Source organism: Podarcis raffonei, chromosome 12 (genome assembly GCF_027172205.1).
Source record: "Podarcis raffonei isolate rPodRaf1 chromosome 12, rPodRaf1.pri, whole genome shotgun sequence".
Lineage (NCBI taxonomy): Eukaryota > Metazoa > Chordata > Lepidosauria > Squamata > Lacertidae > Podarcis > Podarcis raffonei.
The window spans coordinates 208,923-226,955 of NC_070613.1; positions in this window are offsets into that span (position 1 = coordinate 208,923).

Genomic DNA, 18,033 nt, shown 5'->3' on the forward strand with positions numbered 1-18,033 from the left:
CCCCCTCCCCAGCCCCACTGCCCTTGGCCTGGCCACATCAAGTCGCCTGTTGTTCTCCCAGAGTGTTGGAGACAGGAAGCCACACCTTTGCTTTCTGCTTCCATTTCCTTCCTCAGTCTTGGGAGGAACGACATATGGAGCGCTGGAGGCAACACGCAGGGAAGGAAGGAGGGAGGGGAACCCCCCAGGCACTGAAATTTGGGGGGGGGGAGCCTACTGGATGAGGAAGGCAGAGCTGCTTGGAAGTGCCAAGGGGGTGCCATCATATCCCCTCCCCTGGCACTGCCCCTGGGCAGCCTAGTCTCTCTCCAGTTACAAGAGTCCCCACATCCCAACTTGCCCCCCCCCAGATCCAGGGTGATGGACCATGTGCCTGTGGCTTCCTCAACCCCCCTCAATGAAAACAGGGAGCAGGGCCTGTTTTCCGGTTGTGCCAACCAACTGCGGCTGGCAAGGGGCTGGATTTATGCCAATGATGGGAGTCAACTCAGCCCGCTTGGCAGATAGAACACCCACTTTCTGGTTGCTTTGCCCTCCTCGCCCCCCCCCCAAATCTGGGCTTAGGGGTCCCCCCCCCGGAGGCTCCCTAGAGCACTAGCCTGAGTCTGCCTTGGACCAGACAGAAGTCTTGCAATATCTAGAGGTGGGATCAGATTTTTAAATTATTTTGAAGTGGGATTCAGTGGATTTCATGCAGCCATTTTTGCCTGCGTATCTTCACTATTTCTACAATTCCAAAAGGGTGGCCAGTTGCTATTTCGTGAAGGGGTGGGGCCTCAAAAGGAGACCAAAGACTGACGACACGCCTGGCATGCAGCCCGATGCAAATCGAATGACCCTGCAGGTCTATGGAGGCAGATCTTTGGACTGGCGCTGGGCCCAGAGCGCACCCAGATAAGGCGCAGAGAGGAAGCCCCCTCCCCAGGCCCCTTGCTGGGCTTCCAAGGCCGGGTTTCTGGTCCGTCTCCACTGGACTGAATCCAAAAGGCACACCTTTCAAAATAGCCCTGCTAGCGCATTGCCTCTCAAACCAGCTTCACGCCAACTGGAGTCCCTAATTTATTTTAGATATTTATTTACTTATTAAATTTCCATACTGCCCTTCATCCAAGGATCACAGGGTAGTTTACAAAATAAAAACACAAAAAAATAGATAACATTTTACCAAACAAAAACCAGGCAGAGGGCCTTCTCGGTGGTGGCGCCTGCCCTGTGGAAGGCCCTCCCACCCGATGTCAAGAAAAGAAACAACTATCTGACTTTTAGAAGACACCTGAAGGCAGCCCTGTATCAGGTGATATTTAATGTTTGATGTTTTATCGTGTTTTTAATATTCTGTTGGGAGCTGCCCAGAGTGGCTGGGGAAACCCAGCCAGATAGGTAGGGTATAAATAATAATTTTTTTATTATTATTATTATCAGCATCATTACAGTTTTAAAGGTTGTAGATTGTACAATTAGCGAAAGGCCTGGGAGAAAAGGAATGTTTCTGCCTGGTGCCTTAGGATATATAGGGAAGGTGCCAGGAGCAGTGTTAGAAACTGAAGAGAAGAGAAGAGAAGAGAAGAGAAGAGAAGAAGTGAAGCATAACCCCATCCAGGGGAAGCGTAACCCCATTCAGAGCAGGCGACCTCCCAGCCATCCAGCCTGGGGAACCATCTACTGGTGGTGCCTCCGAGGGGCAAGCAGCGTCTGGGTGAGCCCTAAGAGGCAAGCAGGGGGCACTGGAGGGGTAGAGGAGAACCAGACTCCCTGGATCAAATTCACAGAATCAGAGAACTGTAGAGTTGGAAGAGGCAGCAAGGGTCATCTAGTCCAACCCCCGGTGGTGCAGGCATCTTTGGCTCCATGTGGGGCTCAAACCCACCATCCTGAGATTAAGAGTCTCGTGCTCCAACGGCCGAGCTAGCCCTCAGTTCATCCCTTTAGTTGAATTAATTAAATACAGGCAACTCGCAACAGGCACACATTTAACTGATGTGCATTCAGCTTTACATGCTTGGCTAATAGAAATAATAATCAAAACATTAAAAGGGGGTCAGGCGTCTGGGGGGAAAGGCTTTGGCAATCCCATCCACTACTGAACCCAATGTGTTTTGACTTCACGATTTTGGCTTTATGCGCCATCCCTTGAACATAACCCCAGAGTAAGTAGAGAGTTGCCGGAAGGTTTCAGTTAGATTCTGAATAAATGTGCAATTAATTTTTGGTGCTTTGAATTTTATTGCGTTATTAACTTCCTTAATGGGTCATGCAAACGGCTGTTCTTAATAATGCTTTTTATGAGGCAGAGAAGGGGGCCCTGGGATTAGGGGACCAAGGGGGCAGGGCATGGGCGTAGCCAGGGGGGGGCTATCAAGTAAATCAATAAATACTTAACTGAGGTTCTGCCCCACCCCCAACACGAAGCCTGGCTAAGCCTATGGGGCAGGACCCACAACAACATTTGAGACCGGCTGATTTAAAGGACAGGTTCCTGAAGCAAGGAGAAGTCATTCAACTAGGCCACCGGCTTTAGCAGCCACGTTATATATTGAAATACAGGATCTTTTCTTTGAATTATGTGAAAGTTGGATCATTGCTAAAATTGAGGCCAGCCATCTCAGATGCAGTTTAATTCACGGCCCAGTAATGTTCCGCTATTGCACGGTTTAGCTGTTGCCCCAAGATGCTCTGAGTGACCCTCACCCCCCGAAGGGGCATGGAGAAGAGACACCTCCAAACGTGGCAGGCCAATTAATAAATCTTAAATAATGTTTATGACGAGTCATTTCTCTTGCATCCCATCAAAGTAGGCTAAAGCAAGGAAATTAATGGGTAATGATGGTTTGCCTGCCTAACAAATCTGTATTCCTGCTTACGAATTAATGCTTGGAGGAGACCGAACTGCTGGATCCGTTTCCGTCTGGCTTCAGGCCCAGTCGTGGCACAGAAACTGCCCTGGCCGATGACATTGGCCAGGAGAGAGAGAGAGAGAGAGAGAGAGAGAGAGAGAGAGAGATGGGGGGAAATGGCAACCTTGCTCTTCTCCTTGACCTTTTGGGGGCTTTGGGGGCCCTTGGCCACGGTGTCCGTCTGAAGGGAGAAAATGGGTAGAGAAAATTTTTTCTCCCTCCCCTAGAACACTGAAACTCCTGGCCATCCAGCGAAGCTAAATGCTGAGAGATTTAGGACACAGAAAAGGAAGTCCTTCTTCACACAGCACATTGTTAAACTGTGGAACTCACTGCCACAGGAAACAGAAATGGCCCTCTCCCCTCCTGCAGTTTCCAGCTGCTGGAATTCAGAAGCTTGCTGCTTCTGGACTGTGGAGGTAGAGCAGAGCCATCCTGGCTAGGAGCTATCAAGCGCCCTCTCCTCCTCTATGGATTTGTCCAATCCTCTTTAGAAGCCATCCACGTTGGTGGCCATCCCTGCCTCCTGTGGGAGGGAGTTCCACAGTTCAAATCTGTGCTGCTCTCCTCCTCCTCCTCTTCCACACCTTTCCTCTCTTGCCTCCCCTTCAGTTTGCAATGCCCTTCCTTCCTAGAGATCAGGGGGCTTGCCTCAGAGTCATAGCATCATACAACTCTAGCTTGGGAGGGACCACTAGGGGTCATCCAGTCTAACCCTCTGCAAGGCAGAAACTTCTCCAGACTTTACCATTCCCCTTGAGTTACCAGCAATCCTTGGCCTCCCACCCCAGTCCTCCAGCTGCTCAGGGGGCAGAGGCTGCCTTCCTACCTGAGCGGAAGGGCAGGCTGTGTGGGCCTGGCCTGCCTCCCCCTGGCGCCTGCTTCATCTGGGCTAATGGGCTGCAAACAGGCCCTTGAGCCAGGAAGGCACCGAGGTTTGATGTTCTGTTGCCAAAAGAAAAAAGGCTTTTAAAATGGCTTTTCCTGCCTCATTAGCTGCAAAAAGGCAACCAATTAGTTTCCGAAAAAGACAGGCTGGAAGAAGCCACCGCTGGCCTGCTGCTCGCGCAGAGTTGCCAGCTTCTCAGCTTGCTGTGCAAACAGGAGTCCTTCCCCTCTGCGAGGCAAGCTGCTCTTAAAGGCACAAGAGCAGGCCCGGCCACCTTTTCTGGTCAACTGGCCTCCTGCTTGCATCTCCTTTGCAGGGAACCCAACGCTCTCCTTGCGGGGCAATTGCGGAGCCACCAGTCCAAGTCCCTGCTCAGCCCACAAGCTGCCTGGGGCGCCTTGGGCCAGGCAGGATCTCACCATCTCCCCTCCCTTGCAAGCTTGGCACGAGAATGGACTCCCTCAGAAAGTGGCGGCCCCCTGCCTTGGATTCTTCCGCAGTGACTCCTGCATTGCAGCGGGTTGGGCTAGATGACCCCTGGGAGTCCCTCCCCGCCCTACAGTTCTATGAGAGCGGGTGAAGAATCACGCAGGCTTCCTTGGGGGGAACGATGGGCAAGAAAGCAACGAAGACTCAGGTCTGAGTGCTACTTACACTCGCACGGACACCCGGGGTCGCGCAATTGTCATCTCTTGCGTTGAGCCAGGACCACAAGGACGCACTCATGACCCCCCTCGACCCTTTTCGACGTTTCTGCGATGTGGGGCGGGGGGGGGTTAAGTTCTGAAAGTCCTTTCCAGGGCGAGAGAAGAAAGGCAGCGCCGGACAGGCGAGCCCCAATTCCTCTCCCCCAAAGCGCGTGCAAAAAAACCGCGTCTGCAAGAGCCCTTCTAGATCCCGCGTTTCTAAAGAGGAAAAGGAGGCGGGGAAGAGGAGCTCCTAAACCTGCCCAAGCTCCTCCCCCGCCCCGCCCTTTCATTCCGAGCAACCGGCAGGTGAAGCAGCACCTGGGTGGCGCCGCCCACAGGTGGTCGGGCAGGAGAGACCGGCCGGGGAAGCCGAAGAATTAACCCAACGTCCCAGCAGGCCGCTTGGTTTGAGGATGGGCGCTCTCGCCTCTGTTTGCGTGGATTTGGCAGCAAGAGAGGAGTTCGCCTGGGACTTGGGATTCCTGCACTGCAGCGGGTTGGACTAGATGACTCTTGGGGATCCCTTCCGACTCCACAATTCTAGGATTCTATGAATCCAAATCATAGCCCCAAGTTTGGGCAAGTGCTGCGTTGCCCACTGTTATGTACTGAGTTGAATAGGATCCAAACTGCAGCAGTCTGATTGGTCCTAGAACAATAGGATCCAAAAGGCAGCAGTCTGATTGGTCCTAGAACAATAGGATTCAGAATGCAGCAGTCTGACTGGTCCTAGAACAATGCAGCAGTATGATTGGTTGGCAGGAACTACCCAATCATGCTCCAGATAGAAGTGAATCCACAACCTGATTGGCTTACAGTAGAATTCCGGAATTAGCCAATCATGTGCAGCCCATTGTGTAAATAATGTATATAAAGCAGATACTTTGAGGGGACTTTCATTCATTCCTCCCCACCACTATGAGCTGAATAAAGAGCATGAAATCACTTTGCGACTTTGTGAGTATATTTCACCCACAGTGGTGCAAAAGCTTCAATACACGCTGACAACTTGCCCCCCTGGCTTCTGAGTCTCCCAACCAGGTGGAAAACACCCTCCACCCCAGATCTCTTCTCTGGCAATCCCTTGAGTGAGGAAGATGGTCTTCCATAAACACGGTCTGAACAGTGAGTCCAATTGTGGTTGCCAATTCTGGATCCACACGTCCTTCGACAGTGGGGAAATAGGTTTCCAGGCGGGAGTTGATCCTGGTGTGGAGTTGCCACGCCTGCCTCCCTCTTTGCATGTTTCTCCCTTGCGTCCTGAGTTTGAGTGTCTTCAGAGCCCATGACACCGTTGGTAAAGGCTGTTCTCCAACTGGAGCGCTCGCAGGCCAGTGTTTCCCAGTTGTCAGTATTTATACTACATTTTAAAAGATTTGCCTTGAGACAGTCTTTAAACCTCTTTTGCTGACCACCAGCATTACGCTTTCCATTTTTAAGTTCAGAATAGAGTAGCTGCTTTGCAAGACGATAATCAGGCATCTGCACAACATGACCAGTCCAACGAAGTTGATGTTGAAGAATCATTGCTTCAACATGGGTGATCTTTGCTTCTTCCAGTACACTGGCATTAGTTTGCCTGTCTTCCCAAGTGATGTGTAAGATTTTTCAGAGACACCGTTGATGGAATCTTTCAAGGAGTTGAAGATGGCGTTTATAAGTGGTCCATGTTGGAAGAATGGCAGATGAAAGTGATAGACTATATGGAACTGGCGGAAATGACTGGCAGAATCCGAGACCAGGGAGAAGAGTTGGTGGAAGAAGATTGGAAGAAGTTTAAAGACTATTTGCAGAAACATTGTAAAATTAATGAATGCTAAAATGATGCTGGATTGAAATGAAGTGGCTTTAGCAATAAGGTTAAAAAGAATATGTAAAAATGGACTGATAATTAGATGAAAATATAAAGTTATAATATGTTAAGATATAGAATTAAGATAAAAACAAAGAGGGAAAGGATTTGCTGAATTAACTATGTGAATTGGAATACAAAAAAGGGAGGTGTGAGGAGGTCAGGAAACAAGTAATTGAAATATAAGATACGAAAAGATTGATCTGTTTTTAATTGTTTTTTATTTTTTCATGTATTTTGTATTTTTCTTTGCATTTTTGTATCTTTTTTCTTTTTCTTTTTCTTTTTCTTTCTTATTCTGTAACTCTCTTTTGTCTGTAAAATTTCAATAAATATCTTTAAAAAATATATAAGTGGTCCATGTTTCACAAGCATACAGTAAGGTTGGTAGGACAACAGCTTTGTAAATGAGCACACCCCCCCCGCAAAAGACCCTCATAAAATCACAGAATTGTAGAATCCTGCAATGCAGGAATCCCAACTCCCAGAGGAGCTCCTCAAGGGCTGCCCCATGGGAGATGGAGCAAGGCTCTTCTGCTCTGGAGGGTGGGACTCGAATTCTTGGTTCAAGTGACAAGAAAGGAGATTCTGACTAAACATCAGGAAGAACTTTCTGACAGTCAGAGCTGCTTGAGAGTGGAACAGTCTCCTTTGGGAGGTTGTGGAGGTTTCTAAGCAGAGTTTGGATGGCCCTCTGTCAGGGATGCTTGAGTGGAGATTCCTGTCTTGCAGGGGGTGGACTAGATGGCTCTTGAGTGCCCTCTCCAACTCTGCAGATCTATTATTCTGTGACTTGGAAGGTGTGGAGCAGAGCCTTTTCCTCAGTGGCCCCTGGGTAGCAGAGCTCTCCATGCTGGGAGGTCCTTGGCCTCTCCGGGAGGCCAAGGAGAGGCAGTGTGGTGCAGCGGTTAGAGGGCCGGACCAGACCTGGGAGACCAGGGTTCGAATCTCCACGTGGCCATGCAGCTCACTGGGTGACTTTGGGCCAGTCTCTGCCTCTCAGCCTATCCTACCTCACAGGGTTGCTGTGAGGACGGAATGGGGAGGAGGAGACTCACGTCCGCCTTGAGATCCTTGGAGAAAAAGGTGGGATATGATTGCCATAACGACGAAGGAGACCTGCGACGCTTCTGACACTCTCAGCTGTTCCCAACACTTCTGGATTTGGGGCCTGCCTCCTGTTTCCTTTGATTCTTATTACTACTGGTGGGGCTGTTTGATTTTAAACTGTCCCATTGTTTCCAGCGTTTGATATTCTGATTGCGAGGCTCCCACTGGGATGGAAAACGCGCGCTGTGAATACTTGCAAAAATAAATCCCTCTGATGACCAGCCCCCCCCCCCCCGGCCGCAGCCTGACCTTCCTCCTCTGTGCCATCACAGCGGCTGGACCTCCTCTGCAGCCTCCAAGGCCTTTTGTCCAGTCAGGGGTCAGGATCCACTTGGGGTCGTGATGCTGGTGGCCAGTTAGGGGGCTTTCTCACAGCTGGCCTGGGAGCCCCCTTCCCAAGAGGGGCTTGAGGTTGGGGCTTCTGGACTCCCCCTCAGCCAGGCCCAAGGCCTTTACCTTCTCCCACCCCCAAGAGTGGGCAGGGGAACGGTCACTTTTCTGTGGAGGAGAGAGTTCTGGCCACCAAGCTTGCTGATTCCTTTGAGGATGGGGTCCGTGGTGGATGTAGCCTGCAGCCTGTTCTCACAGAAGCCCGCAAGATGCCTGCATGGGACGCCTGCAAGGGGGGTCCAAGCCGGAGAGCCCTCTCCCCTCCTGGGGTTTGCAGCAACTGATAGTGAGCAGCATGGCTGCCTTCAGCTGCGAGGAAGGAAGGGCACAGCCATCCCGGCTAGGAGCCCTCCAGAGCCCCCTCCCAGTCCTCTTTCAGGTTGCTGGCCCTGGCTGCCTCCAGTGGCAGGACAGAGGATGAGGTGCCAGGAGAGCCGGTGCCAGCCCTTCCCAGTCCTCTTTCAGGTTGCTGGCCCTGGCTGCCTCCAGTGGCAGGACAGAGGATGAGGTGCCAGGAGAGCCAGTGCCAGCCCTTCCCAGTCCTCTTTCAGGTTGCTGGCCCTGGCTGCCTCCAGTGGCAGGACAGAGGATGAGGTGCCAGGAGAGCCGGTGCCAGCCCTTCCCAGTCCTCTTTCAGGTTGCTGGCCCTGGCTGCCTCCAGTGGCAGGACAGAGGATGAGGTGCCAGGAGAGCCAGTGCCAGCCCTTCCCAGTCCTCTTTCAGGTTGCTGGCCCTGGCTGCCTCCAGTGGCAGGACAGAGGATGAGGTGCCAGGAGAGCCAGTGCCAGCCCTTCCCAGTCCTCTTTCAGGTTGCTGGCCCTGGCTGCCTCCAGTGGCAGGACAGAGGATGAGGTGCCAGGAGAGCCGGTGCCAGCCCTTCCCAGTCCTCTTTCAGGTTGCTGGCCCTGGCTGCCTCCAGTGGCAGGACAGAGGATGAGGTGCCAGGAGAGCCGGTGCCAGCCCTTCCCAGTCCTCTTTCAGGTTGCTGGCCCTGGCTGCCTCCAGTGGCAGGACAGAGGATGAGGTGCCAGGAGAGCCGGTGCCAGCCCTTCCCAGTCCTCTTTCAGGTTGCTGGCCCTGGCTGCCTCCAGTGGCAGGACAGAGGATGAGGTGCCAGGAGAGCCAGTGCCAGCCCTTCCCAGTCCTCTTTCAGGTTGCTGGCCCTGGCTGCCTCCAGTGGCAGGACAGAGGATGAGGTGCCAGGAGAGCCGGTGCCAGCCCTTCCCAGTCCTCTTTCAGGTTGCTGGCCCTGGCTGCCTCCAGTGGCAGGACAGAGGATGAGGTGCCAGGAGAGCCGGTGCCAGCCCTTCCCAGTCCTCTTTCAGGTTGCTGGCCCTGGCTGCCTCCAGTGGCAGGACAGAGGATGAGGTGCCAGGAGAGCCGGTGCCAGCCCTTCCCAGTCCTCTTTCAGGTTGCTGGCCCTGGCTGCCTCCAGTGGCAGGACAGAGGATGAGGTGCCAGGAGAGCCGGTGCCAGCCCTTCCCAGTCCTCTTTCAGGTTGCTGGCCCTGGCTGCCTCCAGTGGCAGGACAGAGGATGAGGTGCCAGGAGAGCCGGTGCCAGCCCTTCCCAGTCCTCTTTCAGGTTGCTGGCCCTGGCTGCCTCCAGTGGCAGGACAGAGGATGAGGTGCCAGGAGAGCCAGTGCCAGCCCTTCCCAGTCCTCTTTCAGGTTGCTGGCCCTGGCTGCCTCCAGTGGCAGGACAGAGGATGAGGTGCCAGGAGAGCCGGTGCCAGCCCTTCCCAGTCCTCTTTCAGGTTGCTGGCCCTGGCTGCCTCCAGTGGCAGGACAGAGGATGAGGTGCCAGGAGAGCCGGTGCCAGCCCTTCCCAGTCCTCTTTCAGGTTGCTGGCCCTGGCTGCCTCCAGTGGCAGGACAGAGGATGAGGTGCCAGGAGAGCCAGTGCCAGCCCTTCCCAGTCCTCTTTCAGGTTGCTGGCCCTGGCTGCCTCCAGTGGCAGGACAGAGGATGAGGTGCCAGGAGAGCCGGTGCCAGCCCTTCCCAGTCCTCTTTCAGGTTGCTGGCCCTGGCTGCCTCCAGTGGCAGGACAGAGGATGAGGTGCCAGGAGAGCCGGTGCCAGCCCTTCCCAGTCCTCTTTCAGGTTGCTGGCCCTGGCTGCCTCCAGTGGCAGGACAGAGGATGAGGTGCCAGGAGAGCCGGTGCCAGCCCTTCCCAGTCCTCTTTCAGGTTGCTGGCCCTGGCTGCCTCCAGTGGCAGGACAGAGGATGAGGTGCCAGGAGAGCCGGTGCCAGCCCTTCCCAGTCCTCTTTCAGGTTGCTGGCCCTGGCTGCCTCCAGTGGCAGGACAGAGGATGAGGTGCCAGGAGAGCCGGTGCCAGCCCTTCCCAGTCCTCTTTCAGGTTGCTGGCCCTGGCTGCCTCCAGTGGCAGGACAGAGGATGAGGTGCCAGGAGAGCCGGTGCCAGCCCTTCCCAGTCCTCTTTCAGGTTGCTGGCCCTGGCTGCCTCCAGTGGCAGGACAGAGGATGAGGTGCCAGGAGAGCCGGTGCCAGCCCTTCCCAGTCCTCTTTCAGGTTGCTGGCCCTGGCTGCCTCCAGTGGCAGGACAGAGGATGAGGTGCCAGGAGAGCCGGTGCCAGCCCTTCCCAGTCCTCTTTCAGGTTGCTGGCCCTGGCTGCCTCCAGTGGCAGGACAGAGGATGAGGTGCCAGGAGAGCCAGTGCCAGCCCTTCCCAGTCCTCTTTCAGGTTGCTGGCCCTGGCTGCCTCCAGTGGCAGGACAGAGGATGAGGTGCCAGGAGAGCCAGTGCCAGCCCTTCCCAGTCCTCTTTCAGGTTGCTGGCCCTGGCTGCCTCCAGTGGCAGGACAGAGGATGAGGTGCCAGGAGAGCCGGTGCCAGCCCTTCCCAGTCCTCTTTCAGGTTGCTGGCCCTGGCTGCCTCCAGTGGCAGGACAGAGGATGAGGTGCCAGGAGAGCCGGTGCCAGCCCTTCCCAGTCCTCTTTCAGGTTGCTGGCCCTGGCTGCCTCCAGTGGCAGGACAGAGGATGAGGTGCCAGGAGAGCCGGTGCCAGCCCTTCCCAGTCCTCTTTCAGGTTGCTGGCCCTGGCTGCCTCCAGTGGCAGGACAGAGGATGAGGTGCCAGGAGAGCCGGTGCCAGCCCTTCCCAGTCCTCTTTCAGGTTGCTGGCCCTGGCTGCCTCCAGTGGCAGGACAGAGGATGAGGTGCCAGGAGAGCCGGTGCCAGCCCTTCCCAGTCCTCTTTCAGGTTGCTGGCCCTGGCTGCCTCCAGTGGCAGGACAGAGGATGAGGTGCCAGGAGAGCCGGTGCCAGCCCTTCCCAGTCCTCTTTCAGGTTGCTGGCCCTGGCTGCCTCCAGTGGCAGGACAGAGGATGAGGTGCCAGGAGAGCCGGTGCCAGCCCTTCCCAGTCCTCTTTCAGGTTGCTGGCCCTGGCTGCCTCCAGTGGCAGGACAGAGGATGAGGTGCCAGGAGAGCCGGTGCCAGCCCTTCCCAGTCCTCTTTCAGGTTGCTGGCCCTGGCTGCCTCCAGTGGCAGGACAGAGGATGAGGTGCCAGGAGAGCCGGTGCCAGCCCTTCCCAGTCCTCTTTCAGGTTGCTGGCCCTGGCTGCCTCCAGTGGCAGGACAGAGGATGAGGTGCCAGGAGAGCCGGTGCCAGCCCTTCCCAGTCCTCTTTCAGGTTGCTGGCCCTGGCTGCCTCCAGTGGCAGGACAGAGGATGAGGTGCCAGGAGAGCCGGTGCCAGCCCTTCCCAGTCCTCTTTCAGGTTGCTGGCCCTGGCTGCCTCCAGTGGCAGGACAGAGGATGAGGTGCCAGGAGAGCCGGTGCCAGCCCTTCCCAGTCCTCTTTCAGGTTGCTGGCCCTGGCTGCCTCCAGTGGCAGGACAGAGGATGAGGTGCCAGGAGAGCCGGTGCCAGCCCTTCCCAGTCCTCTTTCAGGTTGCTGGCCCTGGCTGCCTCCAGTGGCAGGACAGAGGATGAGGTGCCAGGAGAGCCGGTGCCAGCCCTTCCCAGTCCTCTTTCAGGTTGCTGGCCCTGGCTGCCTCCAGTGGCAGGACAGAGGATGAGGTGCCAGGAGAGCCGGTGCCAGCCCTTCCCAGTCCTCTTTCAGGTTGCTGGCCCTGGCTGCCTCCAGTGGCAGGACAGAGGATGAGGTGCCAGGAGAGCCGGTGCCAGCCCTTCCCAGTCCTCTTTCAGGTTGCTGGCCCTGGCTGCCTCCAGTGGCAGGACAGAGGATGAGGTGCCAGGAGAGCCGGTGCCAGCCCTTCCCAGTCCTCTTTCAGGTTGCTGGCCCTGGCTGCCTCCAGTGGCAGGACAGAGGATGAGGTGCCAGGAGAGCCGGTGCCAGCCCTTCCCAGTCCTCTTTCAGGTTGCTGGCCCTGGCTGCCTCCAGTGGCAGGACAGAGGATGAGGTGCCAGGAGAGCCGGTGCCAGCCCTTCCCAGTCCTCTTTCAGGTTGCTGGCCCTGGCTGCCTCCAGTGGCAGGACAGAGGATGAGGTGCCAGGAGAGCCGGTGCCAGCCCTTCCCAGTCCTCTTTCAGGTTGCTGGCCCTGGCTGCCTCCAGTGGCAGGACAGAGGATGAGGTGCCAGGAGAGCCGGTGCCAGCCCTTCCCAGTCCTCTTTCAGGTTGCTGGCCCTGGCTGCCTCCAGTGGCAGGACAGAGGATGAGGTGCCAGGAGAGCCGGTGCCAGCCCTTCCCAGTCCTCTTTCAGGTTGCTGGCCCTGGCTGCCTCCAGTGGCAGGACAGAGGATGAGGTGCCAGGAGAGCCGGTGCCAGCCCTTCCCAGTCCTCTTTCAGGTTGCTGGCCCTGGCTGCCTCCAGTGGCAGGACAGAGGATGAGGTGCCAGGAGAGCCGGTGCCAGCCCTTCCCAGTCCTCTTTCAGGTTGCTGGCCCTGGCTGCCTCCAGTGGCAGGACAGAGGATGAGGTGCCAGGAGAGCCGGTGCCAGCCCTTCCCAGTCCTCTTTCAGGTTGCTGGCCCTGGCTGCCTCCAGTGGCAGGACAGAGGATGAGGTGCCAGGAGAGCCGGTGCCAGCCCTTCCCAGTCCTCTTTCAGGTTGCTGGCCCTGGCTGCCTCCAGTGGCAGGACAGAGGATGAGGTGCCAGGAGAGCCGGTGCCAGCCCTTCCCAGTCCTCTTTCAGGTTGCTGGCCCTGGCTGCCTCCAGTGGCAGGACAGAGGATGAGGTGCCAGGAGAGCCGGTGCCAGCCCTTCCCAGTCCTCTTTCAGGTTGCTGGCCCTGGCTGCCTCCAGTGGCAGGACAGAGGATGAGGTGCCAGGAGAGCCGGTGCCAGCCCTTCCCAGTCCTCTTTCAGGTTGCTGGCCCTGGCTGCCTCCAGTGGCAGGACAGAGGATGAGGTGCCAGGAGAGCCGGTGCCAGCCCTTCCCAGTCCTCTTTCAGGTTGCTGGCCCTGGCTGCCTCCAGTGGCAGGACAGAGGATGAGGTGCCAGGAGAGCCGGTGCCAGCCCTTCCCAGTCCTCTTTCAGGTTGCTGGCCCTGGCTGCCTCCAGTGGCAGGACAGAGGATGAGGTGCCAGGAGAGCCGGTGCCAGCCCTTCCCAGTCCTCTTTCAGGTTGCTGGCCCTGGCTGCCTCCAGTGGCAGGACAGAGGATGAGGTGCCAGGAGAGCCGGTGCCAGCCCTTCCCAGTCCTCTTTCAGGTTGCTGGCCCTGGCTGCCTCCAGTGGCAGGACAGAGGATGAGGTGCCAGGAGAGCCGGTGCCAGCCCTTCCCAGTCCTCTTTCAGGTTGCTGGCCCTGGCTGCCTCCAGTGGCAGGACAGAGGATGAGGTGCCAGGAGAGCCGGTGCCAGCCCTTCCCAGTCCTCTTTCAGGTTGCTGGCCCTGGCTGCCTCCAGTGGCAGGACAGAGGATGAGGTGCCAGGAGAGCCGGTGCCAGCCCTTCCCAGTCCTCTTTCAGGTTGCTGGCCCTGGCTGCCTCCAGTGGCAGGACAGAGGATGAGGTGCCAGGAGAGCCGGTGCCAGCCCTTCCCAGTCCTCTTTCAGGTTGCTGGCCCTGGCTGCCTCCAGTGGCAGGACAGAGGATGAGGTGCCAGGAGAGCCGGTGCCAGCCCTTCCCAGTCCTCTTTCAGGTTGCTGGCCCTGGCTGCCTCCAGTGGCAGGACAGAGGATGAGGTGCCAGGAGAGCCGGTGCCAGCCCTTCCCAGTCCTCTTTCAGGTTGCTGGCCCTGGCTGCCTCCAGTGGCAGGACAGAGGATGAGGTGCCAGGAGAGCCGGTGCCAGCCCTTCCCAGTCCTCTTTCAGGTTGCTGGCCCTGGCTGCCTCCAGTGGCAGGACAGTGGATGAGGTGCCAGGAGAGCCGGTGCCAGCCCTTCCCAGTCCTCTTTCAGGTTGCTGGCCCTGGCTGCCTCCAGTGGCAGGACAGAGGATGAGGTGCCAGGAGAGCCGGTGCCAGCCCTTCCCAGTCCTCTTTCAGGTTGCTGGCCCTGGCTGCCTCCAGTGGCAGGACAGAGGATGAGGTGCCAGGAGAGCCGGTGCCAGCCCTTCCCAGTCCTCTTTCAGGTTGCTGGCCCTGGCTGCCTCCAGTGGCAGGACAGTGGATGAGGTGCCAGGAGAGCCGGTGCCAGCCCTTCCCAGTCCTCTTTCAGGTTGCTGGCCCTGGCTGCCTCCAGTGGCAGGACAGTGGATGAGGTGCCAGGAGAGCCGGTGCCAGCCCTTCCCAGTCCTCTTTCAGGTTGCTGGCCCTGGCTGCCTCCAGTGGCAGGACAGTGGATGAGGTGCCAGGAGAGCCGGTGCCAGCCCTTCCCAGTCCTCTTTCAGGTTGCTGGCCCTGGCTGCCTCCAGTGGCAGGACAGAGGATGAGGTGCCAGGAGAGCCGGTGCCAGCCCTTCCCAGTCCTCTTTCAGGTTGCTGGCCCTGGCTGCCTCCAGTGGCAGGACAGAGGATGAGGTGCCAGGAGAGCCGGTGCCAGCCCTTCCCAGTCCTCTTTCAGGTTGCTGGTCCTGGCTGCCTCCAGTGGCAGGGAGTTCCCCCCTCACTGCAGGACAGAGGATGAGGTGCCAGGAGAGCCGGTGCCAGCCCTTCCCAGTCCTCTTTCAGGTTGCTGGCCCTGGCTGCCTCCAGTGGCAGGACAGAGGATGAGGTGCCAGGAGAGCCAGTGCCAGCCCTTCCCAGTCCTCTTTCAGGTTGCTGGCCCTGGCTGCCTCCAGTGGCAGGACAGAGGATGAGGTGCCAGGAGAGCCGGTGCCAGCCCTTCCCAGTCCTCTTTCAGGTTGCTGGCCCTGGCTGCCTCCAGTGGCAGGACAGAGGATGAGGTGCCAGGAGAGCCGGTGCCAGCCCTTCCCAGTCCTCTTTCAGGTTGCTGGCCCTGGCTGCCTCCAGTGGCAGGACAGAGGATGAGGTGCCAGGAGAGCCGGTGCCAGCCCTTCCCAGTCCTCTTTCAGGTTGCTGGCCCTGGCTGCCTCCAGTGGCAGGACAGAGGATGAGGTGCCAGGAGAGCCGGTGCCAGCCCTTCCCAGTCCTCTTTCAGGTTGCTGGCCCTGGCTGCCTCCAGTGGCAGGACAGAGGATGAGGTGCCAGGAGAGCCGGTGCCAGCCCTTCCCAGTCCTCTTTCAGGTTGCTGGCCCTGGCTGCCTCCAGTGGCAGGACAGAGGATGAGGTGCCAGGAGAGCCGGTGCCAGCCCTTCCCAGTCCTCTTTCAGGTTGCTGGCCCTGGCTGCCTCCAGTGGCAGGACAGAGGATGAGGTGCCAGGAGAGCCGGTGCCAGCCCTTCCCAGTCCTCTTTCAGGTTGCTGGCCCTGGCTGCCTCCAGTGGCAGGACAGAGGATGAGGTGCCAGGAGAGCCGGTGCCAGCCCTTCCCAGTCCTCTTTCAGGTTGCTGGCCCTGGCTGCCTCCAGTGGCAGGACAGAGGATGAGGTGCCAGGAGAGCCGGTGCCAGCCCTTCCCAGTCCTCTTTCAGGTTGCTGGCCCTGGCTGCCTCCAGTGGCAGGACAGAGGATGAGGTGCCAGGAGAGCCGGTGCCAGCCCTTCCCAGTCCTCTTTCAGGTTGCTGGCCCTGGCTGCCTCCAGTGGCAGGACAGAGGATGAGGTGCCAGGAGAGCCGGTGCCAGCCCTTCCCAGTCCTCTTTCAGGTTGCTGGCCCTGGCTGCCTCCAGTGGCAGGACAGAGGATGAGGTGCCAGGAGAGCCGGTGCCAGCCCTTCCCAGTCCTCTTTCAGGTTGCTGGCCCTGGCTGCCTCCAGTGGCAGGACAGAGGATGAGGTGCCAGGAGAGCCGGTGCCAGCCCTTCCCAGTCCTCTTTCAGGTTGCTGGCCCTGGCTGCCTCCAGTGGCAGGACAGAGGATGAGGTGCCAGGAGAGCCGGTGCCAGCCCTTCCCAGTCCTCTTTCAGGTTGCTGGCCCTGGCTGCCTCCAGTGGCAGGACAGTGGATGAGGTGCCAGGAGAGCCGGTGCCAGCCCTTCCCAGTCCTCTTTCAGGTTGCTGGCCCTGGCTGCCTCCAGTGGCAGGACAGAGGATGAGGTGCCAGGAGAGCCGGTGCCAGCCCTTCCCAGTCCTCTTTCAGGTTGCTGGCCCTGGCTGCCTCCAGTGGCAGGACAGAGGATGAGGTGCCAGGAGAGCCGGTGCCAGCCCTTCCCAGTCCTCTTTCAGGTTGCTGGCCCTGGCTGCCTCCAGTGGCAGGACAGAGGATGAGGTGCCAGGAGAGCCGGTGCCAGCCCTTCCCAGTCCTCTTTCAGGTTGCTGGCCCTGGCTGCCTCCAGTGGCAGGACAGTGGATGAGGTGCCAGGAGAGCCGGTGCCAGCCCTTCCCAGTCCTCTTTCAGGTTGCTGGCCCTGGCTGCCTCCAGTGGCAGGACAGAGGATGAGGTGCCAGGAGAGCCGGTGCCAGCCCTTCCCCTCCTGCCCTGCCCACTGCAGGAGGAGGGAGTGGCAGGGAGTTCCCCCCTCACTGCAGGACAGAGGATGAGGTGCCAGGAGAGCCGGTGCCAGCCCTTCCCAGTCCTCTTTCAGGTTGCTGGCCCTGGCTGCCTCCAGTGGCAGGGAGTTCCCCCCTCACTGCAGGACAGAGGATGAGGTGCCAGGAGAGCCGGTGCCAGCCCTTCCCAGTCCTCTTTCAGGTTGCTGGCCCTGGCTGCCTCCAGTGGCAGGACAGAGGATGAGGTGCCAGGAGAGCCGGTGCCAGCCCTTCCCAGTCCTCTTTCAGGTTGCTGGCCCTGGCTGCCTCCAGTGGCAGGACAGAGGATGAGGTGCCAGGAGAGCCGGTGCCAGCCCTTCCCAGTCCTCTTTCAGGTTGCTGGCCCTGGCTGCCTCCAGTGGCAGGACAGAGGATGAGGTGCCAGGAGAGCCGGTGCCAGCCCTTCCCAGTCCTCTTTCAGGTTGCTGGCCCTGGCTGCCTCCAGTGGCAGGACAGAGGATGAGGTGCCAGGAGAGCCGGTGCCAGCCCTTCCCAGTCCTCTTTCAGGTTGCTGGCCCTGGCTGCCTCCAGTGGCAGGACAGAGGATGAGGTGCCAGGAGAGCCAGTGCCAGCCCTTCCCAGTCCTCTTTCAGGTTGCTGGCCCTGGCTGCCTCCAGTGGCAGGACAGAGGATGAGGTGCCAGGAGAGCCGGTGCCAGCCCTTCCCAGTCCTCTTTCAGGTTGCTGGCCCTGGCTGCCTCCAGTGGCAGGACAGAGGATGAGGTGCCAGGAGAGCCAGTGCCAGCCCTTCCCAGTCCTCTTTCAGGTTGCTGGCCCTGGCTGCCTCCAGTGGCAGGACAGAGGATGAGGTGCCAGGAGAGCCGGTGCCAGCCCTTCCCAGTCCTCTTTCAGGTTGCTGGCCCTGGCTGCCTCCAGTGGCAGGACAGAGGATGAGGTGCCAGGAGAGCCGGTGCCAGCCCTTCCCCTCCTGCCCTGCCCACTGCAGGAGGAGGGAGTGGCAGGGAGTTCCCCCCTCACTGCAGGACAGAGGATGAGGTGCCAGGAGAGCCGGTGCCAGCCCTTCCCCTCCTGCCCTGCCCACTGCAGGAGGAGGGGATCCTCGGGGCTTCTGGGAAATGGATCAGCTTTGCCAAGAAACATCCTGGACACCCTGCCGGGGGGAACGCCCTGCCTGGCCCCCCAGCTGAACACAAAAGGACAAGGACCTCTGGGCGAGGCAGGGGTGCCGCAGGGGCAGGATGTGGGGCTTTGCTTCATCTGCTGTACCACACCTTATTTTTCTCCACAGCAGCCCTGCAAGGAAGGCTAGGCGGAGTGGTTGGCCCAAGGGGGCCTTCATGGCTGGGAGAGGATTTGAACCCTGGTCTCCAGGTCTT